Source organism: Drosophila rhopaloa, unplaced genomic scaffold (genome assembly GCF_018152115.1).
Source record: "Drosophila rhopaloa isolate 14029-0021.01 unplaced genomic scaffold, ASM1815211v1 contig_69, whole genome shotgun sequence".
Taxonomy (NCBI): domain Eukaryota; kingdom Metazoa; phylum Arthropoda; class Insecta; order Diptera; family Drosophilidae; genus Drosophila; species Drosophila rhopaloa.
In genome coordinates, this window is record NW_025335166.1 from 479,976 (window position 1) to 493,713 (window position 13,738).

Consider the following 13,738-nt stretch of genomic DNA (forward strand, 5'->3'; position numbering starts at 1 on the left):
GTTTGCATGGCAGGAGTTGCACAAGCCGCCTGGCCTTTGTAATCTTAATTAATTTGCGTGGGTCCCTGGATTCGGTGGCGTCATTAGTTAGCAGTGTTCGCCGAGGGCCCAGCGAATGCCGGCCAAGTTGACACCTGAACCCACTTCCACCTGGCCGCTTCTGGCTGGCATATCTCGGTCGGGCGGCTCGTCGCCTGCAACGCAGCACTCATCTGCCGCAGTTCGTGGCCCAGTGCTCTTGGCTAAGAGCGGGAAACTTGAGCGCATGCGCAGCCGGCGAAGGCAAAGGCAAACTCGCTCGCGATCTCTCTTTCGGGCTCTCTCCGCTCTGCCTCGTCATCTTGACCATTTGGGGCCGTGTGTGTGAGCTGGCTCTGCGGCTCGGAGCGTCTACTTTTCTTTCGGGCCAACTTCTTGGACTTTCTTGGCAACATGTTTAAAAGTCTTTTGGAAGCGCCAGCCCAACGTTCAGTTCACTGCGAGCGCTTATAGCGTCTGGTGCGTTGTGACAGAAGAACGAGTGCCGACCCGAAAAAGTCATCAGCCAAACCACCACAGACCACACCAAACAAACACAACCAACTAAAGGATATAATCCCAGCGAATAAAGCGAACTCGTATTTACATTCAGTGCAAAAGTTGTGCGTGCAATGAGGCGTGACTCGAATGTGGCACGATTTTAATTAAATCGCCAGTTATTGAAAGAATTAAAACAAAATACAAAGTACGCATCACAGTTGAATTGAATTTCGCTGAACGGGAAACCCACAGACACGTCGTGTTGCACGGTTCAGATTCCGAATCAGGATCGCATCCAGACCCACTTTCGCATTCGCATTCGCATTCGTATCCATTTTCATATTCATATTCATATCCAGTGCGCGCTAAACTCCTGTCGGCTGCTCCCGCTGCACTGACTGCTGTCCTTGTCGTATTGTTTATGGATTTGTTGGTTTTTGGTTCCGCGTTCCCGAGCTTCCGAGTTTTCCTCTAACACGTAGCAGTGGCGTCAACAGGTAAGCCTTGCATTCAGCCCGGATTAACTTTGCTTAAACTGTTGAAACAACTACAGCATCAGCAGACTTCGGGGGCGGGGTGGGCGTGGCGTGGTGCGGTGCGGGTGCTCGGGATGCACCGCCCAAAGCTCCTGCTTTTGCATCCGCATCCGCATCCGCATCTGCATCGACGGCCAAGTGGCGACAAAGCGGATTGCCACGAAAATATTTACAAGTTTTAAATTGTTTATCCCAGCGAGGGTGTCCTGTGTGTGAGTGTTATAGTGTTATTCCGCATATTAATATTTATGGCATTGGCCAGCGCAGTTGGCTAAATGGATCGGATCGGATTGGATCGGGGCGGCCTATTGTGGGCTGGGAAGGGGAGCCCAGGAACGAGTGAAATTAAAACTTGTCTTTAATTAAGGAGTAGGACGGGCTATCAACGGCAGCCAAGCCCAGCCAAAGTGTGGTGCAGTGAGGCAGGGGAGGCAGGGGAGGGGACATTTAGAACGGGCGCATAAAAGAGTCAACGGCGGCAGCGGTAACAGCATCAGCCCAACAACACCAACAAGTGCTGAAGAAACAAGTACCACACACACACGGGGGATTGGCAGCCACACACGTGTAACTGGAAACAAGTTGAAATGCCTCAGCTACAGTTGGTCAGGCTTACACGAGGCAATGTACTTGGCCAAGAGCCGAGAACTTTTTCCCCAGTACCCGGAATCCCAGCCCACAGAGGGGGCACGGACGTGGCGGGGCGGAGCGATGTGATTTTAATGAACTACTAAAAACTCGGAATGCCAAACCCAAAACAAACATAAGCTAACTCGGAGCTGGCCTACGATTGCATTATGGCCATCACATGCAGCAGCAACATCAGCAACAGTTGAGAGCCCAGAAACGTGCAAAGCGGGCGAACAATGCCGCAATCTGTATAATATTTATGCAAGCATTAGCAGATTCCCATCCCCGATCTCAGTCCCCAGTCCCCAGTCCACAGTCCCAGTCCCCAGACCAAGTCCCCAATTCCCCCTCCCATTTCCACTCTCGGGCTTGCAGTATAAAGCAGCTGTCCAGTGGACTTGAGCCTGGTTAGCAGAGACTTAAGCTGACAGCCGCCACGGAGCACAACGCAGCACAGTTTGAGTTACTTTCCACCCAGCATTTCACCCGCTCAGCCGATGGGCGGAGCTGGGGCCACTGGCTGGCTGAGATTAGAGCAGTGCTGCAGTTGCATCTACAGTTGCCGTTGTTCTTATTGCGGTTTCTGTTACTGTTGCGGTTAAATAAATAAGGCAGCGTGACTCCACGGCTCAGCCAGAGTCTCAGCCTTCTGCTTTGGCTTTGGCTTTGGCTTTTTCTCCGGCTCTGGCTTAGTATTCGGCTTGGCAGCCAAGAGATTGCGTTGCAACAACAGCCATCGCCAGCTCTTCGGCTGTTGCTGATGCTGGTGCTGTGACTGGACCTGAAATTATAGATGAGTCCGTTCGCTGCTTTCCAGCCCACTTCCTTTTGGACCTGGCCCAATTAGGGAGCTGCGGCCTGCCCCCTGCAGAACCAGAATCTTTAAAGGGGGATCCAACTCGATGTCAAGTAATATTTCGGAGATGGGACCACCCTCGGGAATGGGCCAAGACCTGGGAGTCGCTGCCGTTGCATAAGCAGCTGATAAACTTGCACATAACAAACTCATGGCAAATGAGCACGCCATCGCCATTAAGAGCTGCTGCATTTTAATTAATCAAGTTAACAAACGGAGCGAGTGCAGCAGCTGTGGCGGCAGCAGCCTCATCTGTCAACAACAATGCGCGCCGCAAACTAATTACATGCAACTCGGCGGATAAGGGTAAGCCGAAAACCAAAATCCCAATTGAGGCGGCCGCACGTCGTCATTGTTCAATGTGGGGCCCGGCTTTGCATATGTGCGATTACCAAATTAGATTTCTGTCTAATTATGGCAGTTGCACTGCAGCAGCAGCAGTAGCAGCCAAACGAAGCCCGAAGAAATTGCAACTGAAATTAATAGCCAAGGCGGCAGAAGTTTGCGCAAACGGCGATAAACAAATGGATGCAGTAAAAACAAAACTTCAGAGCGAAGTCGGCCACAGTGTCCCATTCCAGCCCATCCGATGCCAAGTTGAGTGCCAGCCAAAGTTCTTCGGGAGCACTCGCCTCTGGAGCGGGCTGGGCTGTCCTGTTTCTGCTCGGAGGATGCAGCACTTAATAATAATTAAATAATTTTCGCCAATTATAGAGCCAGCACATAGCCATCTAAATGGGTTTGGCTTAGACTCTGCATCTGTATCTGCAGCCAGTGTCTTTATCTCTATCCTTCCCCTGCTCCTCCGTTCGAGAGTTTGTGTGTGTGCTGAACTAATAAATAAGATTGCTTTTAATTAAGAAAGAGAAAATTGTTGCCGCCAACGAAGTTGAGCAGCAAGAGTTCTTCCATTTGCCTTGCAGCCCAATGTTCAGAGTTAAAGCACGGCCCTCGCTCGCAGATTCAGATTCAGATTCAGTTCGGGAAACTCATTGAGATTGGGCTCTGTTAAGAAGCCACCTACAAAAGCTTAACAACAAAGCTAGAGTTTAGTAATAAAGGTTTTATGAAATTGCTATTTTCTCTTAAGCATGTATCCTGTCATATAAATACGAAAGAGTAATAAATTTGGACACATTTCATGAGCAAACAAACTCTTACATAGCCATAAGTACTGAATTTAAAAATTGTCCTTTAAAAACCTATAAAGCAGCTACTCTCAACGATATCACTTACAAATTTTCTGTAATTATCGTTTTTGTTTTGTCAATATTGGTAAGCACCTGACCACAAGCTTGGCATCATTAATTACTCCGCCTAACTGCCTAAGTTGGCTTTTAAGAAATAATTTATTTGGCTACGTTTTAAAGGATGGAAACATGCTAAATATTTGAAGCTATTTTAAAGATGTACTCTTTGGAATCTACGGGTATTTGGGACAAATACTTTCCGTTATTTGTTGGTCTCTATCGCTCTCTTAATTATCACCCCTACATTTAAGGCTTTCCTAATAATTGTTTTATAATTTAAAAAAGTTTAATAGCCCATTAGGATGACTATAAAAAATGTGTGCGATTTTTATTTGAAGGCATCAATCAAATCAAAATGAGAATGATAAGCAGTTATCCGTGTTCCCCGATAATTTAAGATTAGCATTGGACCGACATTTTTCATTTACTTTTCACTGGTTCATCGAGGTGACTGGCTGTGGTGGCCCTTTGCCTGCCTTTGCTGTTCATTGCAGAGTAATATAGCTGGAACAGAGCCCGAATCTGAAACATTGCCACCCTGCTGTCGGTCGCAAGACTTTTGAGACCAGCACACAGGTTAATTTGAAAGCATTTGAAAGTTTTGACGTGGGCTGCCGTGTATTTGGGCTTGGCTTCAGTTCGGCGGGGGTGAAGCCAAAGCCCGGCGCTGACTCCGGAGTAGCAATCTGCAACTTCCAGCTGCAGTGGCATCAACGTCACCGCCTGACGCTGACTTGTGGCCCTAACACACACATTCTGAGCTGTGCGGCACACGTCATGGGAACTTCAAGTGAGCCAGCAAAGTTGGGAAATCATTTTACTTTGTTCAGGGTAAACTTATTAATAAACATTTTTCGCATTTGCCCTGGCAGCTCCTCGGTTGCCCTGCGAAATTTGTAATTCAATTTATATATTGGATTGGTCGAAGACACAGCAGCAGCCTCAGTTCATCGCGTGCATTGCCAAGTTTTCTTCTGGCCAGAATGGGAAGTGGAGTCGGGGCCCAGACACGAATGCTGTGTGGACCCGCCTTTGTTTGCTGTCCAATAATATTTTATTTGCCTAGTAGTACAACCGGAGTCTCGAATAATTCATGCGCATCTGTGTTAATATTATGCCGCTCTCCGTTGTCCGACAGCTCAACCCTTTTTCGGCACTGGAACGGCCGGATGACTTTGAACTTTTGACACATTTGGCAGTCGGCTGTCATAGTTTTCAAGGGGGTAATAGGTCACTGGGGAATTTATGCTTGGTTAGAGCGGTGTCCCGACAAGCCGGGTCCTTCCTTGTCCTTTTCGTCCGGGAAACACGAGCTCTTCAGCTACATAACTCCTTTATGCCCCAAATTATGAGACTTGACCCTTGGCCACGTCCGACAGTTGAACTGACGGACAGATATTTTGTAATCTCTGACAGAAACGTTGGCGGTTGGGGCGACCTTCAGCGGGAGTTGTTTGTGCTGAGCGAGTTATTATATCTAATTAAGCGGCTTATTCAACTGACGCACTCGTCACAAACTTATCGCCACAAGCCGCATTTCATCGCGTCAACACAGCATCATCAATGCGCCATCGAACGCACAATTGATGGTCTGTGTGCCTCAATTTATGTCGCTCACATTAGAGGAAAAAGCATAGCCACAGCATATTTTTTCCATTGCGGCATTTGTCCATCGCCCTACAATAATATATTAATAATAACAATGCGCATCATGCGTAGTGAATTTGTACAGCGTTTTTGCCATTTTATCAGGGTTTGTGCAATCACTTTCACAAAATACAAATTGAATTGCCATCGCAAAAAGCGAGCCACAATTAAAAAAATAAAGGAAAATACAATTAATAATTGTGAAATTATTATTCGCTCTTGTGCAACCGACTTTAAAGCATTAATTGAGAATGTTATTTGCAACGATGCGCGCCGGAGATAGCACTCAGCTCATCCGGCATGATTAATTTCTTGACCCTTTGAGCGATCGTCCTGCCCACCACGCCCGACCCTCCAACCCCCCGACCCCCCGACCGCACCACCGCATTCATGAGCTGGTCAATCAGCACTTAAGAGCTCTCCCAAGTGGATGCTAACAGTATGCTGCTGCCGCCACTGTCCATAATCCATTAGAAAAAGTAGCAAATTATGATTTATTGCACTTTGCGCGAAGAATGGAAAAATTCATGAAAGCCACAAAGTGTGCGAGTGCTGGAAAGTATGCTCCGCTGAAACGAAACCAGGACCCCGGTCCACTGACAGCGGGGGGGGGGGGCGTGGCGGTTCAAGAAGGCAAAAACCCCAAAGTAGCGTACCAAAATGTAAAACTCTTGGAACAAGGGTGCTCGGCCACTTTGGGCCACTCCGAACTGCTCCCCGTTTGTGGGGGCCACCTCCGCCCAAAGGTCTTCCCATTACCGCGGCCACAAAACTTTTCGTCTCGGGGTATTAGGTATATGCCTCGATGATGCATTGATGTTGTCGCTGCAATCGAGTGCGCGGAGCAGCAATTATTGCTCTATTTATGGCAGCCGAAAGAAACACAGGTCTAAGGTCGTCATCCCAATTACACGCTTGGGCAACGTGCGTGTTTTCCACTCGGCATTCGCCCCGGGGCTTGTGTAATTCCACGCCCAATAAGCACACAATTGGGTCTTGGCTACTGAGTCGCCCCTCAATTTGGACACATTAGACCATCTATCAGATGGCCGGCTGCAACTGCAGCGGCATTAGCCAAGCGTCCGCTGGGCTCAGCTCGCAAAGCCAATGATGCGTCAGCTGAGCCCCGGCTTAGTTAATAACTTTGACCGAAATACCAGAGACCAATAACCGAAAAGTAAGTGTCATTAGCATATACTTAGCACGAGAACCAGTTTTTCCCGCTGCGCTCTTTCCTCGCTCTAGCGGCTAGAATTCGTGCGGGGCTTCACAAAAGAAATGGAAAGAAAAGAGAGCAGTCGGCTGGAAATGGGTCAGAAAGTTTCCCACTGATTGCGTTTTGTCTCAATTAACACATCCGAGCAGATCGGCGATATTCGCACATGCAATCATAGATTTTTACAGCCGTGAGCCGGGATTTATCGGTTTGTTACGGCTGCTCCGAAGCTGTCAAGAATGCAGCTCGAAACGGGCACAAATTGAATGGCAGAGAAACGCTCGGACGGAAACCGAAAGAGTGGAAGTCGTGGCGGCGGTAGGCGAAAGGCGCATAATAAACCATAATGACAAAATTACTATATTTAGTATGCTAAAAATCGGTCAAAGTGTCAGTAGGTTGTCCACAGCCGCCTTCATTAGCGGCGCACAGAAACCGATGACGGTTTTGCTCTCACTTTGGCCAAACGCCTGCGCTGCCGAACATGATATTGCATTTTTTGGCATTAACTTCTTTTCACCTGGCGATGAGTCTGCGCCCCAGGCTCCCCAGATCTCCGGCCGAAAGCGTCTAGCCCACATGTATGCCGCTACCGTCTTCGTGCGTGACCATAGTACGAATTCCCGCCTGCCCACCGGAATCCACCCGAGATCGTTTTCTAGCCGGGCAACTTTCATTTTTGCCGCTGTAGAATATCACTCCACAATGGACACAATAAAAGGCGTATCGAACACATCAATAGGTTATTGGCATATTGTGTGCCCCGTCTGGCCGCTCTGCAGCCTTTGTTTGCTTCCCCATTCATCAGCACGCAACTCGATTGTTTGGGCTCTTCCATCTTCAAGAGGATTTGTCGTTGGCCGTCGCTTGTAGTGTATATTTTGACGCGCTTTGAGAGAGTGTGCTCTCGAGGGCCTAAGTGCGGCAATTAGCAACGGCTTAGGGGACCGCAAACAAGTCCGTTCGGTTCCGTTCAGATCCGATCCACCTGTGCCCCTTCCCAAGCCAAGAACGAGAACCCAAGTGCACAAGGCTTTGGCGGGGGCGGTGGAGACCCAGTGACTCGAGGGGAAATCGAGAACAACCCATCTGCGCCACTTCTGCAGATTCACGAAAGATATGCCGGCACAAATACAGATACGGATTCAGATTCAGACTCAGGTTCAGATTCAGATGCAGAGAGTGGAGCGGCCGATTGGAGATGATTTTCGGTAACGTTATAAAACTGAAAGCTACGCATTCAGGTGACCTACATTCACAGCTTGCCAGCTGCGGTGGCTGGTCGTTTCGCTTTATTCTCAGCCATGCTTATTGCTTATTGGGCTCTCTTGGCCAACGGAAAGTTCTGTAGGCCAGGAACGAGTGTGGCGCACATTTCGGTCTCCAAGAGCGAACCTTTCGCTTCTGTTTTGTTGTGTTCTTCTCCCAACTTTGGCATGAAATCAATCTCTCGACCAGCAATTCAATTTTGTGAAATTTCTGGTCACTTTTTTCGTGCGGTTATTTCGTTGTCGATTGTACTCGAGCGGAATTCATAATACAATAATTGACGTTTTAGCCAGAAGTCCGGAGGAAATTGGAATTTCGTACTCGAATCCGTCTAATATACTCATGATGAGGGATTATCGTTTTGGTTAGGTGTTTTTGATCAGCCTGACAATGTTTTTTTTACCCAGACTCAAGCAAGCTAAGCGCATAGATAGGGTATACAAAACTCGGGCTGCTCAATTCAAATTCCTTTTCGTTTTTCATTGTTAATGGAATTACTTTTGGCTGTTTTTTCATTGAACTTCAATTAGCGCCATCTCATTATTATTGTCACATTTCCGCAGACACCTCCGCTAACAATTCTTTTTGGACTTTTCGGATTCGTCTTTTAAAATGTTTGGGAAAGTGAAGCAATTAAAAATTAATTGCCTTCGCAAGGCAACACCGAAAACATTGAGTGGCTCGTGCGAATAAAATTGATAAATATGTTTAGCAGCCGCAAAGCCCACTTTGTCACACTGAATTACTTATTTTTACCTTCTTCAGTTATTAATTATGTCTATTCCTCTGTGCGATTCGCAGGTGAATTTACTTGCTGTCTGAAATGAATGCGTTGGTGATGAACTGGATTCATTAGGTGAGTTACAAAGACAACTGATTTAGAATAAAAGTAACCTTAAGATCAAATCAGACTTAAATCAAAAATTAATTTTAAAATCGTAAATTGTGTTATTTACCCTTTTATAAGACTTGTTACAGAAGGCTTTTCATTTCAAATAAATAAATCTATTTTAAACTCGTTTTTTAAGGAACATAAAATATCTAAATATCAACATGTAAAAGTATAATGAAAAGATAAAATATTTACCGACACTAAAAGGTTTTAAAAGTTTGGCTTGAAAAGTCGAGCAATAATCTTCTGAGCAAATATATTTATAACATATAGGGTTTCCTATAGTTTAAAAAACTAATAGTTCAAACCAAAATTTTGTTTTCCGAATTTCCTGCCTATTAAACTTTATATCGATTGTTCACATAAGAGATTTTGGCTTTCCCTACGGACACTTTATTTATTCGTTTTCTTATCTCATATTATTTACTGCTTTTGTTGCATTTATAGTTTTTCTCGTCCCGGAGAAGCAAAGCAATAGGGTGGGGAATTGCCTGAGCCCCTATTGGGAATTTTAATGTGTTTGTCTTGTTTTCACTATCAATACTCTTCTGCAACTCAATTGCAGTATATAAAGAGCGATTGAAATCCATGCCCCAGCGAATATGCAGGTTTGGCATTCAAAAAGTGCATTTTATTGCTAATTCCAGTTGCCAAAAGTTTGAGTATTTTATTAAAAAGCAACGACCCCCAACTTTGCCAACCAAATTATTTCGAATGTCAGCGACAAAACAGCGGGCTGCCAGCTTACACTCACATCAAATGCAAATAAACGAACTACACACAGGCACACGTCCAAACAATACGGCTGCAACAACAACCATCGGGACGAGCTGCCAAATGAAATGTTAGGGAAAATCAAACAATTTTGCTCATTGAGCTTTTAAGCCGCTAGGGCCGAAGTGGGGCGCCGGGGTCGACGAGCACATGTCATTTTTCAGATACTTTGATGTGCGACGGCCAAAATAAACAGAATTTGGGGCCGCCATAGCACTGCATATTCCTGGCCAAGCCCCGCACCGACCTGCACTCCATACAATCCTCTGCTTGTCGGTATATGTATAAATACCGCCAGTTGTTGCCCATCAATGCGATTGAGCCGCACGGAATTTACAGGGGCTCCAATACAATATCTGACGGACGGGACGCAAGGCTCCTTCGTTCGTGTGGAAGAACAAAGTGACTGAAAAATGGGCAGGGGAGGGTCCTAGGAAGGGGCATGTAATAAATAAATAAATATTTGAATGTCACTACTCAATGTCCAACTCTCAAGCTTTAAACCTAAATGGTTTGAATTTAATTTGTGCTAGATCGAACGCTCTGTTCGCTTTTAATATTCTAATAAACAAAAGAGCTCACAGTGCCTCCTCTCCGATAAAATATATCCCCCATCTATTTTACCCGTCATTCAATATTGCATTTTATTGCAGCTACATCAAAGAATGTTCGCCCATCAACCAATCGCTAAAAGTTCTGCGGCAGTAATATTTCGGTGCAATTTGTTGTGTTTTTCGGGAAAACTAAATCGACGGGCTCTCGCCGTTTGCGGTGAGTTCTTCCGCCGAAAAGTTTCCCGCTGCAGATTGAAAATATTGAAGCGAATTGATGGCTTTCGCTGCTTGGACAATATGTGGGTTTAACAAAGAACAAAACCCGCCCGGAATTGGTTGGGAACAAAAGTTGAGTATTTACCGCGCATCCGAGCTAATGAAGCTATTAGTGCTGGCCTCGATGTTGGTCAGCACGTCACTTCGAACTCCCACTAGTTCTGGGAGCCCCTGGCCCTTTTATTGGGCACGGGAAATGGCCATTTTCCACAGCCAAATACAACGAACAAACGTTTTTTACTTGATTTGGTCGGGGCCAGCCGGCCAGAAATAACAAAAGCTGAAAGTGAGTGGAACTGTGGGTGGAAAGCGGGTCGCAAAGTTTATGCCAGTTGGTTGATTTCTGTAGCATTTCCGTTTTGTTTCATTTTAATTCTCGAACTGCTCTTTGACCATATTTGATGGCAAGCACACAAACACAAACACAAGCAGACACACACAGGCAGAAAGGGGGCAGAAGGGGCAGAAGGGTATAAAATGAAATAAAATGTTTGACTATTGCGGAAGTGCGCCATAAGTTCATTTCTTGTGCGCCATTTTGCTTACATATTTTTCGACTGTGCAGCACGCTTTCGGGCGCCGGCCATGTCGATTGCTTTTAGTTTCGGCCGGGTTGGTGTGTGTGGCTTATTGGCCTTTATGCCCCATAATGTAACGGAAATTGTCCAAGTTTTTAAAGGCATTAATGTTTAATTCAAACGCCGCCCGCCCGAACTGTTGCTCCCCGACCCCGCTAAATGTTCAATTTACTGCTCCCCAGCTCGTCTTGCCGCCCTGCCCCTTGCAACCTTAGCAGCTGCTGGCCGCCATTAATATTTTCCAACTATTTGCATAAATTAATGCGCGCACACAAAATGTTGCCAAAATATTGCTCTCTGCTCTCTGCTTTTCCTCCGGCAACTTATGGACCAGCTCCTCGTCCTGCGTCCTGTGTCCTGCGTCCTGCGTCCTGGATGCGATGTTCATGAGAGTGGGCGTGGATCTGGGCGTGGCCGGGGTAGGCGGCTTGTGGGTCAGCTCAGCTCCGCTCCTGGATGCGAGCGAGTTTTAATAGCGATTTAAAGCGCCTTTGTTTGAATGCGAGTTAAGCATGCGCCAAAGTTTCGCATATGAATGCGAAATGAAATTGCAGTTCGGCCTGCGGCGCGTATAACTCCGCCGAAAGTTTGTCTATTCCGACGTAAATTGGGGTTGGACCCTTGAAGCTGTGTTTTAGCATATAGGTAGGAATACATGTATTTCCGAACAGCTGCAGATGTTAGTCGACGCCGCCCCAATTCATAATATGTGATGGCGTTAGACTGGAGCTGGAGCTGGAGCTTCTGGGAGCTCATTACCATATGAGATTGCCTAATCAGCTTCCACTGAGCAGCCTTTAATTAGAGTCCTAGTCCTCTAGTCCAACTGAACGAGTGCAGTGCCCGCTAACCCCTTGGATCGCTGCTCAGCCAGAGTGCTTTAACTCCGCGCCCAGAACAGCCCATTCTCATCCGCGCCCCCGGCCCCACAGGCTGCAGGCGGGTGAGCGGCCTGGTAATTGAGTTTTTAGGAGCTGTTAGCGGTCCCACACCAGCTCTTTGCGCCACTTAACGGCAAAGATGCGCAGCTACATGCAGCAGGCCCCGGAGGGGCGCATTGTTGTGCAAATTAACTATGTACCTGCCCACGAACACGAACACGGGCGCAGGCACATGCACACGGAATCCCCGAAAATCACGAACGCTGGGGCCCAAAATGCAAGTTAAAGTTCCTGGGCACAGAGAGCAGCAGCCAAATCAAATTTGCACGAAAAACCAAAGGTAAACTTTGAGCGCTACTGGCGGACAGCCTTCCACACCCACACCCACACTCACACCCACATGCAGTTGGGGCTAACACACATACGCAAATTCGCACGTCGCTTATTTGGTAATTTGCGTGAGTGCGAAAATGCGTTGCGTGTTTGCCTAACATGCAGCCGTCCATGCACCTGCTGCTGCAAAGTTCATAAACTTGTACGCACCTGAGCCCACAAAGATAGGCACACACACTGCGATAGGGCCCTAATTGAGTTGGTCGGAGATTTCGGGCGGAAATATTTAAGCCCTGTGCGGTCAGAATGCAAGTTTTGGCAGCTTGCTGTCTGTGGCACAATAAATTCGCATAATAAATGGGCCGGCGTTTAACTGTGTCAACAGCAGTCAGCCCGGCTCGCATCTCAAGAAGAGTGAGCGAGGCCAACTTTGACGAGCCCAGCACCTGCACCTGCTGCCCCAGCAGCACATAAAATGTTAAACAGCAGCCTAATGTCCGAAAGGATGCACGGGAGTGGCCCAAATGCACCGCGGCCGAGGGGGAGGTGCGGCTGAATCCGAATCTGCCCCTGCTCCTGCGGCTGCTGCTCCTGCTGTTGACGTTGTCATTGTGGCACGGCGACGGCGGGGAATGCGGAAATTATGCAAAACAGGTAAAGCTGCTTTGGCGAAACTGAACCTCAACTGCAGGCACTAAATTATGTGCTTTGGAGCAAAGCGCTCGGCTGGAAGGCAACGCCATTGGAGGTCTGCTGCCGGGGCCGACAGGATACTTTAATGTCCCTATTCACAAGAAGTCAGCCTTCAATTCCAAATCTCCGTCATGGCGGACTGAGCCCCTTGCAGCTCGCCACTCCTGAGAGCCAAAAATGTATGGCAAATTGCAATTATTAATTATACAAAGTGGTCGAAGGGCGCAACGTTGTCATTCATTTTCGTAGAATAGCAAGGTTAAATAGCACTCACCAAATCGATATAGTTATTGGGCCACAACTAAAATACATTAGGAAGTTTTCTCTCTGAAATAGCTAGATAGAGTCAGCTAATCTATAAATTATACATATTACATGGCTGGTCGGAAGCGTTCCGTCTCCTTGTCTTTCACGAACTCAATACTCCACGAGAAGCTTCAATAAAAAGCACAACATAAAATATATCGAATGCAATAAAAGGCATCTTTTGGTGGGGGTGCTCCTCCTGCAGGCCAACTTATCACTCCTGGTATCGGTGCCCTGCCATGGTGTGCACATGGCGATATCACAAATCTTCATAACTGTCCACACATTTGCCTCGTTTCGTAGACCGTTTGCTATCTGTGCCAGAGTAAAGTGAGACGAAAAAGTTCCCCTGGGTACCAACACCGTGCTTCCTGGCTCCAACTGTTTCAGAGGCTGAGGCTGAGGCTGTGGCAGCAGTAGTTGGACACCAAACATAATCTTATCTGAGGCCCACGCGTTCAGCTGCTATTGCCAGGACCCAGTTCCAGATCCCAGGTCCGACTTGGCCAGCAGATTCACAAGAAAAAT

The 13,738-nt window shown here is 47.1% G+C and overlaps 1 protein-coding gene across 3 annotated transcripts in view; it reads left to right on the forward strand.

The window, feature by feature from the left end:
• The first annotated feature begins 461 nt into the window (after positions 1 to 461).
• Positions 462 to 13,738, forward strand: part of LOC108039012 (mucin-17) — a 33,293-nt gene continuing 20,016 nt past the window's right edge. For 2 of the 3 annotated variants that reach the window (XM_017115909.2, XM_017115911.2), the window contains exons 1-2: positions 462 to 1,016; positions 8,725 to 8,779. The gene's annotated coding sequence lies outside the window, so the exon portion shown is untranslated. The remainder of the gene's footprint in view (positions 1,017 to 8,724; positions 8,780 to 13,738) is intronic. The other variant, XM_017115910.2, reaches the window with a different exon arrangement.